Below are 20,967 nucleotides of genomic sequence, written 5' to 3'. Positions count from 1 at the left end.
TAGAACCAAGTATCCTGTGTCTCAGTCAAACACTACTTCTTCCTTTATGCATGCATATACACACTCTCTGTACTGATGTCCATGATGGATGTCATCAACTATGCATGTGCTTAAGACAAAGTGGGTGTAATGTAATGATAAGTTTTGCTTCTGCACACATGCAGTAAAGCAAATTGTACCCTTGAAGCTTCTTGATCACTCAGCTCTCTGGAAATTGGTAGATTTCTGGGAGTATCAGAATCTGAAACAGATCCTGGCATGAATTCCAGAAACTGAGCAGTGTGTGCCAAATATTTTCTGGAGTGGAACTGGTTGGTTCTATTCAGTCTCTGCGCTTCCTGTCAACACTTCCTACAATTTCAGTTTAATGCTACATCATATAGCCAGCAGTGCGCATAGATGCTATAAAGTCATATGCTAAGCCACTTCAGTTCCATAAGAAAGTGATTCTGTGGCCATGTATCCTGGGGAAGTCAGTCAGACTTAAAATTAACACTGAAACCACTGAGACTATGCCAGTAACCAAAGAATCGCCTAAGTATAATGCAATTTTAAATTAAAATATGGTTTTTAAAAAACATAATGTTACCATATGTGAAGTAATTTAAAGAAAGCTCTTGGAATTGCAGCACCATCCCTTCATTATTGATGGGCTACTAAACCAAACTAACTAGTGCATCAATACGCAGTTTTAATTAGGATCCTGGAACTTTTGGAGACATCTGAGAAATGTTGAAAGACTTGAGGCCAGAGAGTGTAAGAAAGAGAAAAAATCTATCAAGTCTTGCAAGGAAACATAAAGAGCTGGAGGAAAATCAGAGTCTAGGGAATAACTTGGAAGCTAAAATTATCAGTGCTTGAAGAAGGTTATAGAAGAGAGTGCAGGTGAAGATCACTGGAGCACGTACTGGAGGGATGGGGAGCTCGAGTCTTTGCCAGCAACAAGGCTTTCTCATTCTGCACCTGATACTTTGTTTCATTACAAGTGCAAATACTACTTTTATCCACTGTAATTCCTGTGATGAAAGAGTTTCATTGGCTTCCAGAGTGTTTTTCAGCACAATTCAAAGTGTTGATTTTGACTTTTAAAAATGTCTTAAGGCCTGAGTACACGAAGGACCCTTTTCTCCATATTTATTTCATTTATTTAGGATAAAAGCAAAAGCTCTCCATTGTACAGTTTAAGATACTGAGATCAAAATGAAAACCCTGAACAAATACATTCACAACAAAACAAAATACTAATATAATATGACAATATAAAACCATCAAACTGCAACAAACAACTTGAAGGACTTGGCAAATAAAAAGGCATGATTCTTATTTTGGGTGAGAATGGTCCTGGGTTCAATTTTCAGACAAGCCTATGTACCAGGAAAAAAAGGGGGGCTACATCTTTAGAATTTATTTCATGAAGAAAGGCCATAACTCACTGATAGAGCACATGCAAATGTCCCAGTTTCATTCCTCTGCATCTCCAGATGGAAAAGAGCTTTGCTTAGAACCTGTAAAGGTGCTGTCAGTAAGTGTAGAGCAGGGGTAGCCAATGTGGTGCCCTCTAGATGTTGTTCCACTCCAACTCCCATCCCTAGCCAGCATGGCCAATGCTCAGGGATGATGAAAGCTGTGTTTAAGAAATATCTGGAGGACACCACACTGACTCCTTCTGGTGTAGATTACACTGGGTTATACAATATAAGGCAGCTTCCTATGTTCTAAAGTATACCATAGATCATTGGAAAGATTCTCAGTGAATGTACTTAATAGTTGCTCATTTCTCCTTAGCGTTTGCATTTTCCATTACTAATACTAAAACCGATCCAAGTTGGCTTTCTGTTGCTTATGAGCATTCTGTTTTGGAAGCATTGCCATTAATTATTACCATTATCCCTGAAATGCTTGTGCATGTGCTAGGCTTCTAAAAGAAAATGTTAACATTTATATTTTCCTCATGAAAGAAATTGCAGATGCTTTTTTTTTATAGCATACCAGTTTTGAATTAACATAGAGAGCCATCTATTAATGCCTTTCCCCCTCTTAACCAGGAAGGGGACAGAGGGTCATTGCAAAGGTTTCCTTGAATTTTTCTCTGCTCAGACATTAATACACAACAGTCATATTTTAATCAGAGCAAAATGAAATGCAAAGAGCCAAGTTCATTAGACAGTAGTGCAGGTAATGCAAGGCTGCCATAAGGCATTTTGCTGCCTGAGGAGAAGGGCAAAATGGCACTCTCTCCTCGTTCCACATACAGAAACTGACTGGACTGGTGGTTAAATATTATTTCACCGGTTGCTGGGATGGTGTCCTTCACTGCATCTGAGGTAGCAGGCCAGTTTAGTAGGCCCAGAACAGGCTGAGAGAGATCACTGGGGAATGGTTATGTTTGTGTGTTTTGAGGGGGCTCGTGAGGAATAGCCAGGGGTACTGCTAGCGCTTCCCAGCATTTGCCACCTGAGGCAATCACCTCATTCTTCCTAATGGAAGGCCCAGTGCTGAGGTAATGACACTATATCATAATTTATCATAAGGTTTATTCTTAAATCTTATGGAAACAACTGAATGTGGAAAGCAGCCAAAATTCACTTTGGCCACATCTCTCTCTATATATGAGAGTTGTTAGGAGACCCCTATTCACCTCACAGAGTTCTCTGGGAAGAGGGATTGATTATTAAACCACTATGGGAATTGTAGCTCCATGAAGAGAATAGGGATTCCCCGACAACTCTCATAATCTCTAACAAGCTAGAGTTCCCAGGATTCTTTGGGGGAAGCTCTGACTGTTAAAGTCTTATAATAATACTTGAAATGTAAGATGTGTTTGAGGTGAACAGACATCTGTCTCATTCATTGTAAATGAATTAGACATGACCTTCATCCAATTGTTGTAATATTCGGGGGGGGGGGATCCTTCAAGCACAAGGATACCAACAGAAACTAGTCTATTGGTTCTTATACCTAGAAATCCAGTCCCAGTACTTATGTATTTGGTTCCAGTAGTGGTGACTATAGGGATTGTATACTGTGTGTCCCCTTATACTCCTACTACCACCCCTGCATCCACTCCATATGCAAATATCCTCCCTTCTTAAAACCCAGCAAAAGCAGGAATCCAAAGTGAGGCTGACTGTTCTAAAGAAGATTTTTATTGATAACAGGAAAAATAGAAGCAAACACATGGACTCACTCTCCACAAGCAAGCAAAGTAAACTTAATACTCACAAACACTAAAAGGCAACAAGGATCCTTGGGCCACCTCTCCTTCCCCAACTGGAAGACACACCTCTGGGTTTCAGAGTAGGCTAACAGCCCTTAACTGTCCCCAGGTTTCCTCTTAAATACTCTCTCCTCTCCACCTCCAGTAAACCTCTGCCCCACTCATTAACTATTAATTTCATGCTAATCGTCCTATACTGATTGGGTCTTACTCTCCTTAGAACATACCCCTCTTCTAGGAAGGCTCTACCCCTGTCTATGTAGTTTGTTTATCACAAACTGCACCAATGTTCCTCTTTTTGTGGTAAACCTTCTGGTTTTTACCTTCTCTCACATCTTCTTTTCAGTGAAGGGCCTTTTTCTGATCATTACTGTCAATCATACTGTCCCAAGATGACCTACTTTATTAAAGCCTTATCTCATGCTATATCTATTCTCTTATTGATTATCTATCATCTATACCTGTATAAACCTAGATCAATGATTTTATTTAAGCTATACCTTATATTCCCACTCTAGGATGCACACCTTAATGTGATTATGCAGTTTCGGAGTGTCAGAAGTCTAGATCAAGAGGCTAGACTCTTAGCAGGGTCACCCAAAGTGGAATGGTCAAAGCTGAGACACTAGACTATGATGCATTCAGACTCAGAGGAAGGCAATGGTAAACCACCTCTGAATACTTCTACCATGAAAACCCTATTAATATCCTATCCGAAATGAAACACAAGATAGTGCTGGAAGATGAGACCCCCAGGTCAGATGGCACTCATCGAGCTACTGGGGAAGAATAATGGACGAGTAGTGCTATGACTAATGACACAACTGGGTCAAAGCCAAAAGGAAGCCCAGAGGCTGATGCGCACAGATGTGAAAGGAGAGCCTGGACTTGTGCAATGTACACAATAGGAACATGGAATGTGAGAAGCATGAATCAGGGAAAGTTAGAAATTGTCAAGCAAGAAATGGAACGTATCAATATTACAATACTTGGCATGAGTGAATTAAAATGGACAGAAATGGGACACTTTCAATTAGGCAACTACACAACATTTTATGCAGGAAATGATAAATTAAGAAGAAACGGGGTTGCTTTAATAGTGACAAGTAGCAAAAGCAGTTAAAAGCTATAATGCAAGGTCTGAGTGAGTGATATCAATGAAACGTAACGGGAAGCCTATCAACATAACCATCATACAAGTCTATGCTCCAATGGCAAACTCAGAAGAAAAGGAAATAGAGAGAATTCATTCAGAAGTACAGGAAGAAGTGATCACACACCAAAACAGGATGCTCTGATAATCATGGGGGACTGGAATGCAAAAGTAGGGAACAGAGAAGAACTAGAAATTGTGGGGAAATGGAGCTTAGGAGACAGAAATGAAGCAGGATAGAGACTTATTGAATTCTGTGAAGCTAATAATTTGTTTCTTGCAAACACATTTTTTGAGCAACTGAAAAGATGACTGTACATGTGATCACTAAATGCTCAATATAGGAATCAAATCGATTATATAATTGGAAGCAGAAGATTGAGAAGTTCCATATTTTCTGTGAAAACAAGACCAGGAGCAGACTGCAGCACAGATCATGAACTGGTAATATTGAAAATCAGAGTAAAGAAGAACAACAAAACAATCATAATGCCAAAATACAACCTAAATACCATCCCAGAAGAATTTGAAGATCAAATAAAGAACAGATTTGAGGCTTTAAACCTAGTTGATAGAGAATCAGAAAAACTATTTATTATTTATTTCTTACATTTATATCCCACCTTACTTTTCATGATAGAAACCCAAGGTGGCTTACATATGGTTCCCAAGTGGTCTCCCATCCAGGCACTTACCAGACCTGACCAGGATGCTAGCCTCATGTGCCTTCAGACCATAGCCTAGGACCAGAACTATGGAGTGAAGTCAGAGACATTATCAGGGAAGACTGCAAAAAGACAATACCTCTAATTAAAAAGAAAGAAAGACCTCAATGGATGACTGACAAAACTTTTAAAATGGTTAAAGATAGAAGGCAAGCAAAAGGAGATAGAAACACGGTTAGAACCCTAACTGCAATAATACAGGGAATAGTACATAGGGACAAAGAGAACTACTGCAATAATTACTGTACAGAAATAGGATAATAAAAAAGGTAGAACAAGAGCCCTATTGGAAAAGATTAGAGAAATCAAAGGGAAATTAAAACCAAGAGTAGAGATGTTGAATAATCAACAGGGGAACACATTGACTGACCAAGATAAAATAAAAGGAAGATGGAAGCAATACACTAAAGAACTCTATAAAAGAGATGCAAGGATGACAGATTCATTCAACCAGAAACTTTAGAATGTGAGGTGAAGGCTGCTCTTAAAATACTTGGAAGAAACAAATCACCAGTCAAGAAATCAGAAGAAGGCTAGGACTGGGGAGGGCAGCTATGAGAGAACTAGAAAAGATCCTCAAATGCAAAGATGTATCACTGAACACTAAAGTCAGGATCATTCAGTCCATAGTATTTCTGATCTCTATGTACCGATGTGATAGCTGGACAGTGGAAAAAGCGGATAAGAGAAAAATCAACTCATTTGAAATGTGGTGTTGAAGGAGAGTTCTGCAGATACCATGGACCACAAAAAAGACAAATAATTGGGTGTTAGAACAAATTAAGCCAGAACTATCACTAGAAGCTAAAAGGTTATCATACTTTGGACATATAATGAGAAGACATGATTCACTAGAAAAGACAATAATGCCGGGAAAAACAGAAGGGAGTAGAAAAAGAGGAAGGCCAAGCAAGAGGTGGATTGACTGCATAAAGGAAGCCACAGACCTGAACTTACAAGATCTGAACAGAGTGGTTTACAGTAGTTGCTAGTGGAGGTTGCTGATTCATAGGGTTGGCATAAGTCATAATTGACTTGAAGGCACATAACACACACACACACACACCTTATATTACCTCTAGTTTTGGCATTTTATAGTCTTTATCAACCTACACATGCTTACTAGCATAGCAAAGCTAGCTTCCTTATTTCAGCTTGGTAGGGATAACAGGATGTTCCTTGCAATTTTCCAACAGTGCAGAGACATTTAATATTTCTATTAACTCTTCTTCTAGTCTTCACTAAATGTTCCATGGTCCCCACAATTTCTTTCAGCTACCTGAAGTCAATAACTTCTTATTTACAAGCACCAACAGTCTCTGATCTACTCTTTTAAAATATTTAAACTAAAATGCTGTATCATCTAGCTCCTGTAGCATTTAAATGGAATAGATCACACTTAACTATCTAGATCACATTTAAACTTTTAATGTATCTCAACCTGTTCACTCTCCTGGAGACCCCTCTTGAATGTAATACATGAAAACCTAGAAACTTTTATTATTAAAATTGTACATCATTGGCATCAATAGATGGGGTAAAAGAAAAAGCTCACCTTCACCTTGACCTCAAGAACTCATTTACTATATACTTTAAGCAAACAAATTATACAGCCACAAGAGTGGCTGTATACTATAGCCAGCATGGGTTTTTCAAGTTCCACAATGTTAAATTGAAAATACACCCCCATGCCATTCTGAAGCTTCCATTAAGTTCATTTCAAAATAAAACCTTGCAAAACTTATAGTCCTGAACTCAGAAACACTTGCTTAACAACCCTCTCAGTTTTCATGACAACACACAAAACAGTCAGAGAGAATTGAGAGTTCAAAAGTGTAAAAAGAGAGAAAAAATACAGACCCCTGTTGGACTTTTTCTGTCAGTGTTCTCATAATTTATTGAAATTTGTTCATAATTTGTTGAAATGTGTTAATTTAATAAATTTAGCATTAAAGTCAATGATAAGCTTGGGCATGCTCAGTAAGAACCAACTGTCAGTGTTCTAAAAGCCAGACTCACAGCTGCTTGGCTTGGCTAATCAGGGGGCCACACCTATGCCAGACCTTTATTTCACTTTAGATAGTCAAATCCCAAAGAATCCAGGGAAGTGTAGTTCATGTAGGGGTCTGAGAGGAGACTCCTATTCCCCTAACAGAGTTCCAGTGGCCAGAGTGGTTTAACAGTCAGCTACTCTGACTGAAGCTCTGTGAGGGGAACAGGGCATCTCCTAGCAACTCTGAGAAATTAAAGGGAAATTCAAATCAAGAGTAGGTATGTTGAATAATCAACAGGGAAACACAATGACTGATTGAGATGAAATAAAAGGAAGATGAAAGCAATACACTGAAGATCTACATAAAAGAGATGACAGGATGACAGATTCATTCATGGAGGAACTGTATGATGAAGAACCAGAAATTTTAGAATGTGAGGTGAAAGCTGCTCTTGGAAGAAACAAATCACCAGGAACAGATAGCATAGCAATAGAGTTGTTACAAGTTACTGAAACTGAATCTGTCCAAATTATGACAAAAAATTGTCAGCAATATGGAAAAGAAAACAAAGGCCCACAGACTGGAAGTGTTCAATATATATCCCAATTCCAAAGAAAGGGGATCCCAGGGAATGCAGTAATTATTGAACTATTGCCTTAATATCCCATGCAAGGAAAGTAATGCTCAGGATTCTACAACAAAGGCTCTTACCATATTTGGAGTGAGAAATGTCAGATGTCCAAACTGGATTTAGAAAGGGAAGACATACCAGAGATCATATTGCAAACATACGTTGCATAATGGAATGAACCAAGGAATTTCAGAAGGAAATCACCTTGTGCTTTATCGATTACAGCAAAGCCTTTGACTGTGTAGATCATAAAAAACTATGGAATGCTTTAAAAGAAATAGGGGTGCCCCAGCATCTGATTGTCCTGATGCGCAACCTATACTCTGGACAAGAGGCTACTATAAGGACAGAATATGGAGAAACCAATTGGTTCCCAACCTGAAAGCGTGTGAGACAGAGGTGTATATTATCACCCTATTTATTTAATCTATATGCAGAACATATCATATGGAAAGTGGGATTGGACCAAAATGAAGGAGGTGTGAAAACTGGAGGGAGAAATATCAATAAGATATGCAGACGATACCATACTACTAGCAGAAACCAGTAATGATTTGAAACGAATGCTGATGAAAGTTAAAGAGGAAAGCACAAAAGCAGGACTACAGCTGAATGTCAAGAAAACTAAAGTAATGACAACAGAAGATTTATGTAACTTTAAAGTTGACAATGAGGACATTGAACTTGTCAAGGATTATCAGTACCTTGGCACAGTGATTAACCAAAAGGGAGACAATAGTCAAGAAATCAGAAGAAGGCTAGGACTGGGGAGGGCAGCTATGAGAGAACTAGAAAACATCCTCAAATGCAAAGATGTATTACTGAACACTAAAGTCAGGATCATTCAGACCATGGTATTCCCGATCTCTATGTATGCATATGAAAGTTGGACAGTGAAAAAAATGGATAAGAGAAAAATCAACTCATTGGAAATGTGGTGTTGGAGGAGAGCTTTGTGGAAACCATGGACTGCGAAAAAGACAAATAATTGGGTGTCTCAATCTCATCTCCTCCCTGCCTATCCACCAGGTCATTTTTATCCCATCCTAAGCATGATTACATGATTATATCCCAATGAACTCAAAAAGCATGCAAATGATTAAACCTGCCCTCCCCTCCTCATCCCTCCTATCCCTTCCCTCTTGCCCCTTGCCCCCTTCCTTTGTGTCTGTGCATTTGACTCCAGTGCTCTTTTTGCCAGAGTGGTTTAACAATCGATTCCTCCTCCTAGAGAACTCTGGCAGTGGTAGCTCTGTGAGGGGGTTAGGGGTCTCCTAACAGTTCTCACAAATTACACTTCCCAGGATTTTTTGGGGGAAGCCATGACTGTTTAAAGTTGGATAATAGTGGAATAAACCTATGTTGTGAATGTGGCCCAGGAATTTTTAATATACACCTTTCCTCAGCCCTGACCATTGGCCATGGGGCTGATGGGAGTTTAAGACCGAGAACACTTGGATGTCCACAGGTACAACACCCCTCATGTTGAAGCTCTTTTCACATCTCTGCTGAACATGTGGGAAACAACAAGCACAACCCAGTTCCTCCCAGTACACATTCAGTATGAGTTGAATAGGGTCTTTCTGATTCTAACCTCAACCCACTTGACTATCAACAGCTCTGCCCCAGTCATTTCCAGTGCCCCATAGGCTCTGGCAGGGGTTACACAGGCATTTAAAGGGAGGCTGACAGCACCCTAAGCACACCCTAAGGACCTTTCCATACGACTGTATAATCTGCAATGTTATTGCTTTGTGTCCTCATTAATTCACTGTCATCCATACGATGTTGCAAGCTGATACGGATTTTCGCATTCACAAATCCACATTGGAAATACCGCCAAAAACCCGATATGCTTTCCTGTATCGATAATCAATCGCATTAACATCTGTGCGCTCAGAAGCAATGCTGTGGACTTTCTTGCAATAGTTCATTCCTGCTTCTGGTACTGAACTGGGGTAGTTCCTCCTTCTGGCTTCTGTAACTGTATCACTTAAAAAAAACCCTACTATTCTGCGATCAAACATAAAATCAACTGTTTCATGAATAATACTTCCACTTAAAAGCTATTCTGCAATATTACAGAAACAATTCATTGAAAACACAGAGTATATTACTTTACTCTCAGGCAACATAGGGTTGCAGTCTCAATCTTCAGGAGGGGGGATTCACCTGCTAAGTTTCTGCTTGTTATATACCCATTTATGTTAGCTTTTAAGTTTCCTCCAAGGAGCTCAAGGTTCTCCCCTTCCCCAATTTATCCTTACAACAACCCTGTGAGGTAGGTTAGGCTGAGAGACAGGGACTGGCCTAAGGTCATCCAGAACCCTTGCCTCCTAGGTCCTAGCTCACTTAATATCTTTTCATCTTACTCCATATTCTTGAAAAAAAGATGCAGAAGTGAACAAGCCGGCAGAGTGAGGTGGTGGAGATACACTTTCCCCCTTGAGTTGGAAGCTTATTCTGTCCCTTGTTAACAGTACTCTGTGGCATATTTAAGACAAACCAGTTTAGGTTGCAATCCTACACATAGTAAGGCTGCAGTCCTATGCACATTTACCATTGATCTTGGTGAGGCTTAATTCTGAGTAAATATGCATGGGATCAGCTGCATGATTTATTTACTTATTGAATTTCTCAGTCGCCCATCTGGCTGGCTATCCAGCCACTCTGGGCGATGTACAAAATAAGCATACAGATACAATAAACATTAAAAATCTGGACACAAGATAATAAAATCTAGCCCACCCCAAAAGCCTGCCTGAAGAGCCAGGTCTTCACGGCCTGGTGGAAACTCATTATAGAGGGGGCATGGCGGAGATCATTTGCTTGTGCCATAGAGAACACAGGCTTCTTTTAAGATGCATGGGTTCAAGCTTCTAAGGCTGCAGTCCTATGCACTTCTACCATTAATCTGGATGGGGCTTACTTCTGAGTAAATGTGGATGAGATTATCTGCACGAGGTTTGGGAGAAAAAAAGAAACAAAACTCTGTTTTGTTTGGGAGGAAAAGGGCAGAAAAATCATTAAGTGGTCTGCCAAGACCCTCATCTGTTTTCATGTGGTCCATGGGGGAAAAAAGTTTGGGAGCTACTACTCCAGGCAAAATGGAAGAAAGTGGTTTTGGCCTAGTTTGTAGGGATTTGCAAAAAATTAATCTTGACTAATTTTCAAAATAAACATAACCAACAAAATAGCATAAAATAATATATGTGATCATAATCATATTGCTTATAAAGATTAAATTTTGATTATGCATAGTAAATTCTCAATACAATTTTCATTCATACAGTAATACTTTTCCCATTCTTTTTTTTTCTCCTGCAAGATCCTTGAATATCATTCCTATAAATTCATTTGGTGGATCATTTAATAAGAGTACCATATCCACATGTATGCCATTGGCAGGGGAATCCTTGTATCTTGTAAATTTATGTAATTAATAACACCATACAATTCTGGAAGTAGTGCCTTTACTTTGTCCTCATGCTCTCTTTAAATAATCTGTTAGTTTTTTCCAGTAGAGCTATATTACAAACTTTTTTATACCAAGAATCTATATTTGCTCCTTCAAGGTCTTTCCAAAATCATGCAATAGTAATCATTGCTGCTACCAACAAAAAAGCCTTACCAACTTATTTTTAATATCAAGATCTTCATTCAAAAATAAATCCAATATTGCTAATTGTGGTATCAATATGTTATCTGTTCAGTCTCCTTAATTACAGATGCCCAAAATTTGCAATTTTGACACTCTCTCTACATATGTACATACATGCCAGTTCCTTGACACCCCCTCCAGCACATTAAAGATGTTCCTGGATTCTTCAATGGTATTTTTCTGGGTGTCAGATACTGATGATATATGGTTTTCAGAGACAATTCTTTATATTTATCTGCTATTGTCAAGTGCGGTGGCTTATTGCATTGTGTTACCCAGTCTTCCCTATCTATTTAAATTATAAGTTTCCTTTCCCATCACAGTTTTAATTCTGATATCTCCACCTATGTCACTGACCAAAAGATTTTGTATGTATTAGATGTCAGGCCCTTTGAATCCTTGGAATACAGTAGGGCCCCACTTACCAGCGTTCCGCTAATGCGGCGGCTTTCATTCCCCGTTTTAAAGCCAATTTTGCTGCATCTTCGTGGCATTTTCGTGCGACATGCCCCATTATACTCAATGGGGTTCCGCATTACGGCGATTTCCGCTTTACGTCAGGGGTCCGGAATGGAACCTGCCGTATAAGCGGGGCCCACCTGTATTCCCAGTCATAAGGATTGTATTGTATGATTTACTAACTTTTACAGTTAGCTACCATCCTCACACAATTGATCATGGACCTAAAGTATATGGCTGAAGCAAGCCTCTTAAAAAAAATAAGATAAAAGATCCAAAGATGCAATAAAAAGCATAAAAATAAATGTCATTTTGGTGGCAGCTGCTATAGCTACAGATGACTTTTGATTAATAATTAACATGAGATAAAAAGAATACTTAGGCCACTGAAAATGCGTCAGATTGGCAAGAAAAAAATGCTTCACAAAACCAAAACTATTTCCATTTATCTTTGTCAGTATCTAAATGCTTCTTCAGAAATTTTTCTAAAGGCAACCATGTACTGGGGAAATGTATTCCTTGGCTTACAATACGAGAAAAAAAGTGACATTCCATTTCTCTTCTGGCTCATTTTAACTTAAATATTTTGTTGTTTTTGTACCATAGTCTTTTGATGAAAAAAAGTTTGCTTTGCCAATGAGACTGTGTTAGTGTATTACTCATAGGCACAAAAGAACAGGCAAGGTTGGATACACATACCCAGGAAGGCTTAGCAAAAGCATGAAAAGAGGAAAAAAGACACATACACACAGAGGGAGAGAGAGAGAGAGTATAAAGAATATGACGATCATTTTATGGCCACATAGTATAAAACTGCATGAATTTTATGAGAAAAGTAATGAATAAATATTTAAAATGAAGACCTTTTCTGTAATAAAGTGGTATAAACTCAGTGGTAACCAGGGCAACAGCACCCACATCTTCAGTTTGTTCAACACTAATAAAATAATAACTTAAAGACAGGATAGACTAAAGAGCTCAGAATTTGTAGTCTTTTCTTTGAGGCTCCAATCATATGGATTATCTTCAGTCACCATATTCACAGTTGGTTCGCCCCTTCCTGTGCCCTCCATGAGTTGGAGGGTGCCCATCTGCAAAGGGCAGCCTGCTCTACTTGTGGAAGTTACTAGCACAATGTAGGGCTCTGGTTTTCCAGGCTTCTAGAATTCACAGGGAGCCCTCATGAATAGTGCAGACTCACCACCACAGATAGTCATCCTCCAACTTGTGGAGGATGATGTACATGGCAAGGGAAGGAAGAACTAGTCCACTTGTCCCTATTCCCCCTACACATATATGTTGATTTAACCCAGAAGATGAACATGTGATAATGGCTTTGGTTATGTAACCAGAATAGGGAAGACCATGTGACAAAGGTGAGCAATGTGGTTATTTCCCACATTGGGTGGGAATACCATGGGTATTGTGCTGGCATTAGAAGGATTCATTGGGGCTTACATTATAACTGATGGCAGTAGCAACTGCAAATCTCTCTATGGCCTCACTGCCATATTCTTTTCCCCAGAATACCCCGCATACAACATCATTCCAGAGCGCTATGTAGAAACAGGCATTTGGGACAAAAAAATAGCAGCCCTCAAGGGGCCCCGATCACCGAAATGAATGTGTTGAATAACAAATTGAGGCAGAGCCATTTTGGTGACTGTAAATAGTGTCCACTATTTAATTTTACCTCAATGCATCAGTCATTACATCATTCTGATACATTCGGGGGGGGGAATAGCAGCTGCAAAATGGGGTAAAGCCATTTTTCTTCCAGAATACCTAGAAAGATGCAATGTCTAAATCATACTGGGACAATAAAATGGTGGCTGTTAGGAGTTGCTGCCAAAATCAGTTTCTCTTACCTCTGCCACAAGAGCAGCAATTTTTAAAAAAGAAAAAGAAAAAAGAGGGAACAAACATAAGTAACATAATTAATGTAATATTAATGAATGAGTAACAAAACATACATGCCTTTGAAGAATGAATCACAAAAGAAAGTCTTTCATAACAAAAACACATGGAGAACAAAATTGCACAGCCCTAATAGTAATAGCCTGTTAGAGTGTTATTGTAAGGATTTTCAAGATAAGGTGTATGAAACACATTGACATCGCTTGAGTACTGTATAAATGATGTTAGCAAACAAGTATTACCACTCAAAATAAGGCAAATAATCATTGCAAATTGTTACACACCATGAAAATAATCTATTTGTATCAACTTCTTTCCATCATTTAATTCCAAGGAAAGACCTATAAAATGCCTAAAACAGAAAATATTTAGATGTTTAGATCATTTTGGAAGCTTGGACATGCTACAGCAATTGAATTACTCTTCTAATTTGTTTTATGCATTAGGAATTCTCGTGTGCTATTGAATTGAAGTAAACCTGCCTGAAAGTAATAAGAATTAATTCAATGATTCATATCCACTGCTCTTTTTGTCCTGCTGATGAAAAGAAGATTGGTTTCATTTAATTTGCTCAACTGCACCTCCTAAAAAGAAGATGTCATTCTGCAGTTGTTGTTAGTCTAAAATAAGGAAAGAGAGGTGTGAATTTTAGTGTGAATTATTTCACATTTTATTTTTGACAGATCATGATCTTTTTAGATTATATAATGCTCAAATGAGCTGAATGTCTATTTTTGTCCTGCAAGTGACCATATATTCTATTGTAAACATGATGTTGCTATGGTTTGAATAAGAGTGGAATGAGACAAACAGTGGGTTCCTACCACATACTGACATTTGCAATAGCTGTATCTGGGGAATGAAGTAAGGCTGATTGCTCTGAGGCCACCCAATGAATGTTGGACTCAAGAGAAAACCATCAATTACGACATATTTTCACAGCTTATCCCACTTGCCCCAATGGATTGGCTGGATGTGTCTTATGATGTGGATTGGACATGCACATCCATGGTCACTTGTGTGTGATTAACTGCGCATAGCTAGAGCTGGGATAGACCACTGTACAATTATTCAAATTCACTTTGCTATATGTAAGTTCCTCTTAGTTCCTGTTCACATCAGGGGTTGTGGGCATGAGCTAGGAGCCTGGAGTTCCACAATGTTGCCACAGTTCCAGAAAACAAAAACAGATTCTTTTAAATAATAACGAAGAGAGAAAAATCAGTGATCTCCACAATAATTGGAAAATTGCAATTCCCGTTCTGATCAGCCAAGCATGTAGTATAAACAGGTTGGCCAATTAATAACTGCCTGTTTGATTGAGACTGTCACCCCATCTGCACTATCCATTTAAAGCAGTATTAAACCACTTTAAATACTCATAGCTAAGAGTTGTTAGGAAACCCTGGGAATTGGTAATGATTGTTAAACAACTCTGGGAACTGTAGTTCTGTGAGGGGAATAGGGTCTCCTAACAACTCTCAGCATCCTTAACAAACTACAATTCCCAAGATTCTTTGGGGAACCATGACTGTTTAAAGTGGTATACTACTGCTTTAAATGGATAGTGCAGATGATGCTTCTGTTGCTCCTCAGGCTCCTGTTTCCACATTTTTTGCATAATGAGCATCTTCCTTGCAACTTTATATTTTCTTTAGAATGATTCTGCAGTGACAATTCATCTGAACTTCCTTTCTCAACTACAACATGATTTTTGGTCTTCCACTATGCAGACTGGCTTCCATTTAATCCTGATTCTGTTTATATCTTTTGAACTGCCCATGTCTAGATGAGAGCCGTGATGGATTTCAATTGGCACTTTAATATCTAATGGGAGGAAAGGAAGAAATCCCCAAAACAAGCAAGTTGCATTCTTCATTATTTATTGCAACCATTGGCAATAAACTGTTGCAAGGTGCTAAAATGTTTTCAAGATGCCTTTATTACATAGTGGATAACCTGTGGCCTTCCAGATGTTGCTGGACTCTAAGGGTGAGATACAACATAGCACAAGCCATGAACATGCAGTTGTGCTTCTCCTCCCATCCATCTCCCTGTGCACACCCCAATTCTGATCTAGAGCACTGAGTGATCCTCCAAAGAAGATTTGGAGGGCCCATGAGGAGTTGGAGGGGACAGACAAGAAACCATAAGTCCCACTATGCATACATATTTCCATTGCCCATGTGGATTTCTGTTGTGTAAGCATGTAGACATCATTGGATGATGAGAGTTGTGGCAACATCTGGAGGGCCACAGGTTTTTCACCCCTCTGATTTATAAGAACATAGAACTTGGGATATAAGAATACAGCAATTGTAAGGCTGAAAGTCCATATATTAGGCCAACACTTTCCAATAGCAGCCAGCGAGATGTCACCAGGAGCATATATACGCAAAAGATGATAAAGATGTCAATTTTCATTGTTCATCTTCATAATCTATTAATCAGAAAAATACTGTGTCTGAACATGGAAGTTCCCATATTGGCTACCAGTCATAGCCATATTTTGCCTTCAGTTTATATATTTTGCCTTCAGTCTATTTCCAGTCCATGCCACTTTCTCATATTCTGTTTTGTCCCATTTCCACATTCATCTACAAATTAGATATCAGCAGAAAAACTGTATTTAAATATGTATTTTAATATGCTTGTTTCTCCCAAAATACACTTTTGTGTGCGTGCGGAAAGTTCCATCAGAACATTTTAGAAGTGCAGAAGCTGGTGGATAATCGAGTTCTGATCTGTACATTACTCTTGAAAGTGTGGGTCCAATCAGCTCATACTGAATTTTACAAAGATCAGATCGATGTCCAAGCATTCCAATCTCTGTTGTGCAAATAAGTAAGCTGAAGATGGGTTGGATCCAAACCTTAATCCTACTCAGAGTAGACCCATTGAAATTAATAAACAGAACTCCCTTAGGGTCATAGTTCACTGGTAGAGCAACTGCTTTGCATGCAGAAGGTCCCAGGTTCAATCCTGAGCATCTCCAGGTAGGCCTGGGCAAGATGCCTGTCTGAAATTCTGGAGAGCCACTGCCAGTCAGTGTAGACAACATTGAGCTAGATGAACCAATGGTCTGATTCAGTATAAGGCAGCTTCCTGTGTTTCATTAATTGCAATAGGTCTACAATGAGTAAAACTGAGTTGACCACAACCCATGGAAATTACAAACATCTGCAGTGTGTGAATGAGCACTAGGGCCAGATTCAGCCAAGGCCCAAGCCAAGTTGGGCCTGTTCAGAGGCATTTGGGCCTTGGCCAGGTTGGGCTGAGATACCCCAGATCTCTATGGGTTGGGTTGGGCAGCCCAGATTGATCTGGGACTAGCGGGGGAGGACATCAAGCAGAAAGGGGCATGCATGCATGGGAAGAAAGAGAAAGTGGAAAAAGAAGGCACCTGATTGAGACATTGGATATTGACACAGTACAGAAAGCGATTTGCTGGTCTTACAATCTTATAAACTATTATCCCCTGATGAAGGCCTGCAGATAACAGGCTGAAACGTGTTGGGCTTTATCTATAATAAAAGTTCCTATTTTCCAGCATCTTGGTCTTTGACCCTTTTTTTGATTTCTCTTTTGGATGCTAGCCACCCTCTGCTTATTCGCTTTTCCGAACTGACCTCTCCTTCCTGCCAGACCTTCCCAAGATAACGCGATATCCAAATCTTTCGCAGCAGCTTCATGTAGGGAACCCTCTTGCAAAGAAGCAGTACCACACAATATGGAATCCTCTTACTTATCAATGGGAGGATCAATGGGAGGATTCATCCTGTGTGGTGCCAGTCACTGTTCATTTGCTAGCAGCTTCCCTAGGGGCAGGTGGACCTCTCTTCAGGACAGGAAGGATTGGCCCTCTTGGGGGGCTACAGATCAGGCCATGGGGCAGATAGGGAGGGCTGAGCACACTGAATTCCTGGAAAAAATCCCATGAAGAATACAACCAGAGCTTGGAAAAGTTACTTTTTTGAACTACAACACCCACCAGCCCCATCCAGTGGCCATGCTGGCTGGGGCTGATGGGAGTTGTAGTTCAAAAAAGTATCTTTTCCAAGCTCTGAATACAACCCATAATAACTACACACACCTGCAGAGTGTGCATGAGCACATTGAATCCCTAGGAAAAAGTCCCTTAGATAAGAGTAAAATAGAGATCTGCCCTTGGAGAAGTCAGCCTAAGGTAGAGAATATTGGATGCCATTCCTCACGAATCAATCAATCAACCAACCAACACAAGCTTCATATTCCTTGATCTTTCCCATAGCAAATCAACACCACAGCTGTAAATAGTCTATGTTCAGTTGAACTCCCATGAAAAGATTATGGCTAGATCTCTCTTCATACTTTGTATGCATAACTTGCCAGAGTAGCAACAAACAAATAAATCATCAAGGAATGAGGGGAGAGAGAAACAAACAAGCAGATGGAGATGCTTATAAAAATCCTCTAAGAAGTTTTCACTGATGCATCAATAAGAGCAAATTCTTCAAAATAATATTGTCCAAGTCATAGCCTAATCAGCTAAAAATGTGAGATGTACTTTTTTGTTGTTTAAAAAAGCAATCCTTTAGAAAAAGCTATGTAAAGATTTTTGAAAGCTTTGGAAGTTGTAAGCACTTTTGTGTACTGGCTTTCCTGGGTCTTTTATTCATTGCCCTAAGTGCCTTGTGCCACTACAGCAGCAGTGACACTATTTTGATCCTATAATTAGTTTTTTGAATTTTTTTATACCTTCCAATGATTTTAGTTGCATGCACTGCAAACACTGATGAGGACAGAAGGCTTCCTTTTTAAATACTTCTGTGAAATTTTTATTTCAGTATTATTAAGGCATCAATAGCTGCTTAAGTGGTTAATTTTGAAGAAAGCCCTGGGATCATTCATTGTAGTTAGTGTAATCTTCTGGATCAGACCAAAGGCCCATCTAGTCCAATATTTTGTTAACACAGTGGCCAACTGAATGACACTGGGAAGCTCACAAGCAGGGCATAAGTGCAGTAGTTCATTCCTGCTCACGTTCCCCAAAAACCGGCATTCAGAAGGATAATGCCTCTGATACTGCAGACAATATAGCTAGCATGATGACTATTGGCTACTGATTCCCAGCAACTGGTACATTGCCTCCAACAATGAAAGGAGGACATAGCCATCATGGCTAGTAGCCACTGATAGACGTCTCCACCTTTTACAGCCATCCAAATTGATGGTCATAACTACATCTAATGCGTGAAAATTCCATAGTTTCACTGTGCACTGGGTAAAGAAGTTCTTTTTTTTGTCAGTCCTGAATCTTCCACCATTTGGCTTCACTGGATGACTCCAGGTTCTAGTATTATGAAAAAACAGAGAAAAGCTCATCCCTATCTGCTTTGTCCATAAGAACATAAGAAGAGCCTGCTGGATCAGGCCAGTGGCCCATCTAGTCCAGCATCCTGTTCTCACAGTGGCCAACCAGGTGCCCGGGGGAAGCCCGCAAGCAGGACCCGACTGCAAGAACACTCTCCCCTCCTGAGGCTTCCGGCAACTGGTTTTCAGAAGCATGCTGCCTCTGACTAGGGTGGCAGAGCACAGCCATCATGGCTAGTAGCCATTGATAGCCCTGTCCTCCATGAATTTGTCCAGATCATGCATCTTTTTATACACCTCTAACGTATTTGCTTCCCCTCCCCCAAATAACCCCCAAACAACATCTTTGTATCCTTTCCTTGTAAGGAAATTACTGCAGGCCCTTTCTGCACATTTTCCAGAAATACAGTAGCCCCTTTGATGACCAGAACCATACATAGTATTTCAGATGCAGTTGCACTGTATAGATTTGTATAAAGGCATTATGACATTGGCAAGTTTTATTTTCTCTTCCTTTCTGTTGATCTCCAACATGGAATTTGCTCTTTCACAGCTGCCAACCATTGTGTCAACATTCTCAGGCACAAATAAGGTTGGCTCCCATTAAATAGCAGTAAAAGAATAGAAATGATTTCATCTTTTATTATGACTGTAAACCTGTACGCACTGACCCAAACCCATTGAGCTCAATGGGGCATGCATCTGAGGGGACAGGATAGCATTGTAAATGATTTAATGGGTGACCCAATGCTCACAATGCATGGCAGTGACCATGAGATGACAATGGTTGTTATTTCACTGCAACTGTTTCTGAATGTTTCAAATAATTGATATAGGATTCTGAAAGCTCTCATAAATATACATTGAAAAAGTTCTCTCTCATCATTCTTTGACTGTGTGAAGAAACTGAAGGGTAGTCATTTCCCCTGGATCTTTGGAATGCATGTTGTCATAAATAATGTTAGCTATGTCCTATTACATCTGTGCTATGTCCTATTACATCTGGCTCCTAGGCTGCTTTTGGGCCCAATTCAAAGTGCTTGACCTTTCAAGCCCGTCATGGCTTAAGACCAGGGCACTTGAAAAACTGTCCGTCTCCATATGCACATACCACTACATTACAATCTTCAATAGAGGGCCTCCTGAAGGTGAGGTACGTGGCTACCAGAGAGAGGGCCTTTTGGGTGGTGATGCCCCAGTTCTGGAGCACTCTCCCTGGAGAGGTTCACCTAGCATCAACTTTATTTCCTTTCCGTGGCAAAGATGCTCCCCATGCTTTTAAAATGCATTCTTAAGCCTGCTGACTCTTATGCTGCTTTTAGCTTTTTCTTTAAGTGTTTTCATTTCAGTCACTTTATTTTTTTATAAATTGCCCTGGGAATATGATTGAAGGATGGGGTAAAAATGAAAAATAACCAAATAATTAAATTGGATGCCCATCTTTTTATCGTGCTTTAATGTAGTGTTCTTTCATTTAGCTTGTTATTGTAAAAATGTTTCAATTTTTGTAAACTGCCTGAAAGGCTGCTTTTCAGCTATATAATATATTAACATTTATTGTTTAAAAATCCTAATCAAATATTTCTTCCTCCCTTGGTAATAGCCTTTCTTTTCATTTGGTTTCTTGGTGAATACTCTATACATTCTCAATATGTTTTGTTATGCCTTCTGTACACAGCTACTGAAGCACTCTAGGGCTTTTCATTTGCATTTGATGTTGATTTTCAAAGTTTATTGCAACACTCATTCAAATCTCACTGAATTTATTACCCATGATCTTGGCACTGATCCTGTAGGTGAATAACCTCTTCGAGTAGTGAGGTCTTCCAACAGCAGAAACCCACGTGAAGTGGCTTTG

Source organism: Rhineura floridana, chromosome 1, assembly GCF_030035675.1.
Source record: "Rhineura floridana isolate rRhiFlo1 chromosome 1, rRhiFlo1.hap2, whole genome shotgun sequence".
Taxonomy (NCBI): domain Eukaryota; kingdom Metazoa; phylum Chordata; class Lepidosauria; order Squamata; family Rhineuridae; genus Rhineura; species Rhineura floridana.
Note: the sequence above shows the minus strand (reverse complement) of the source record.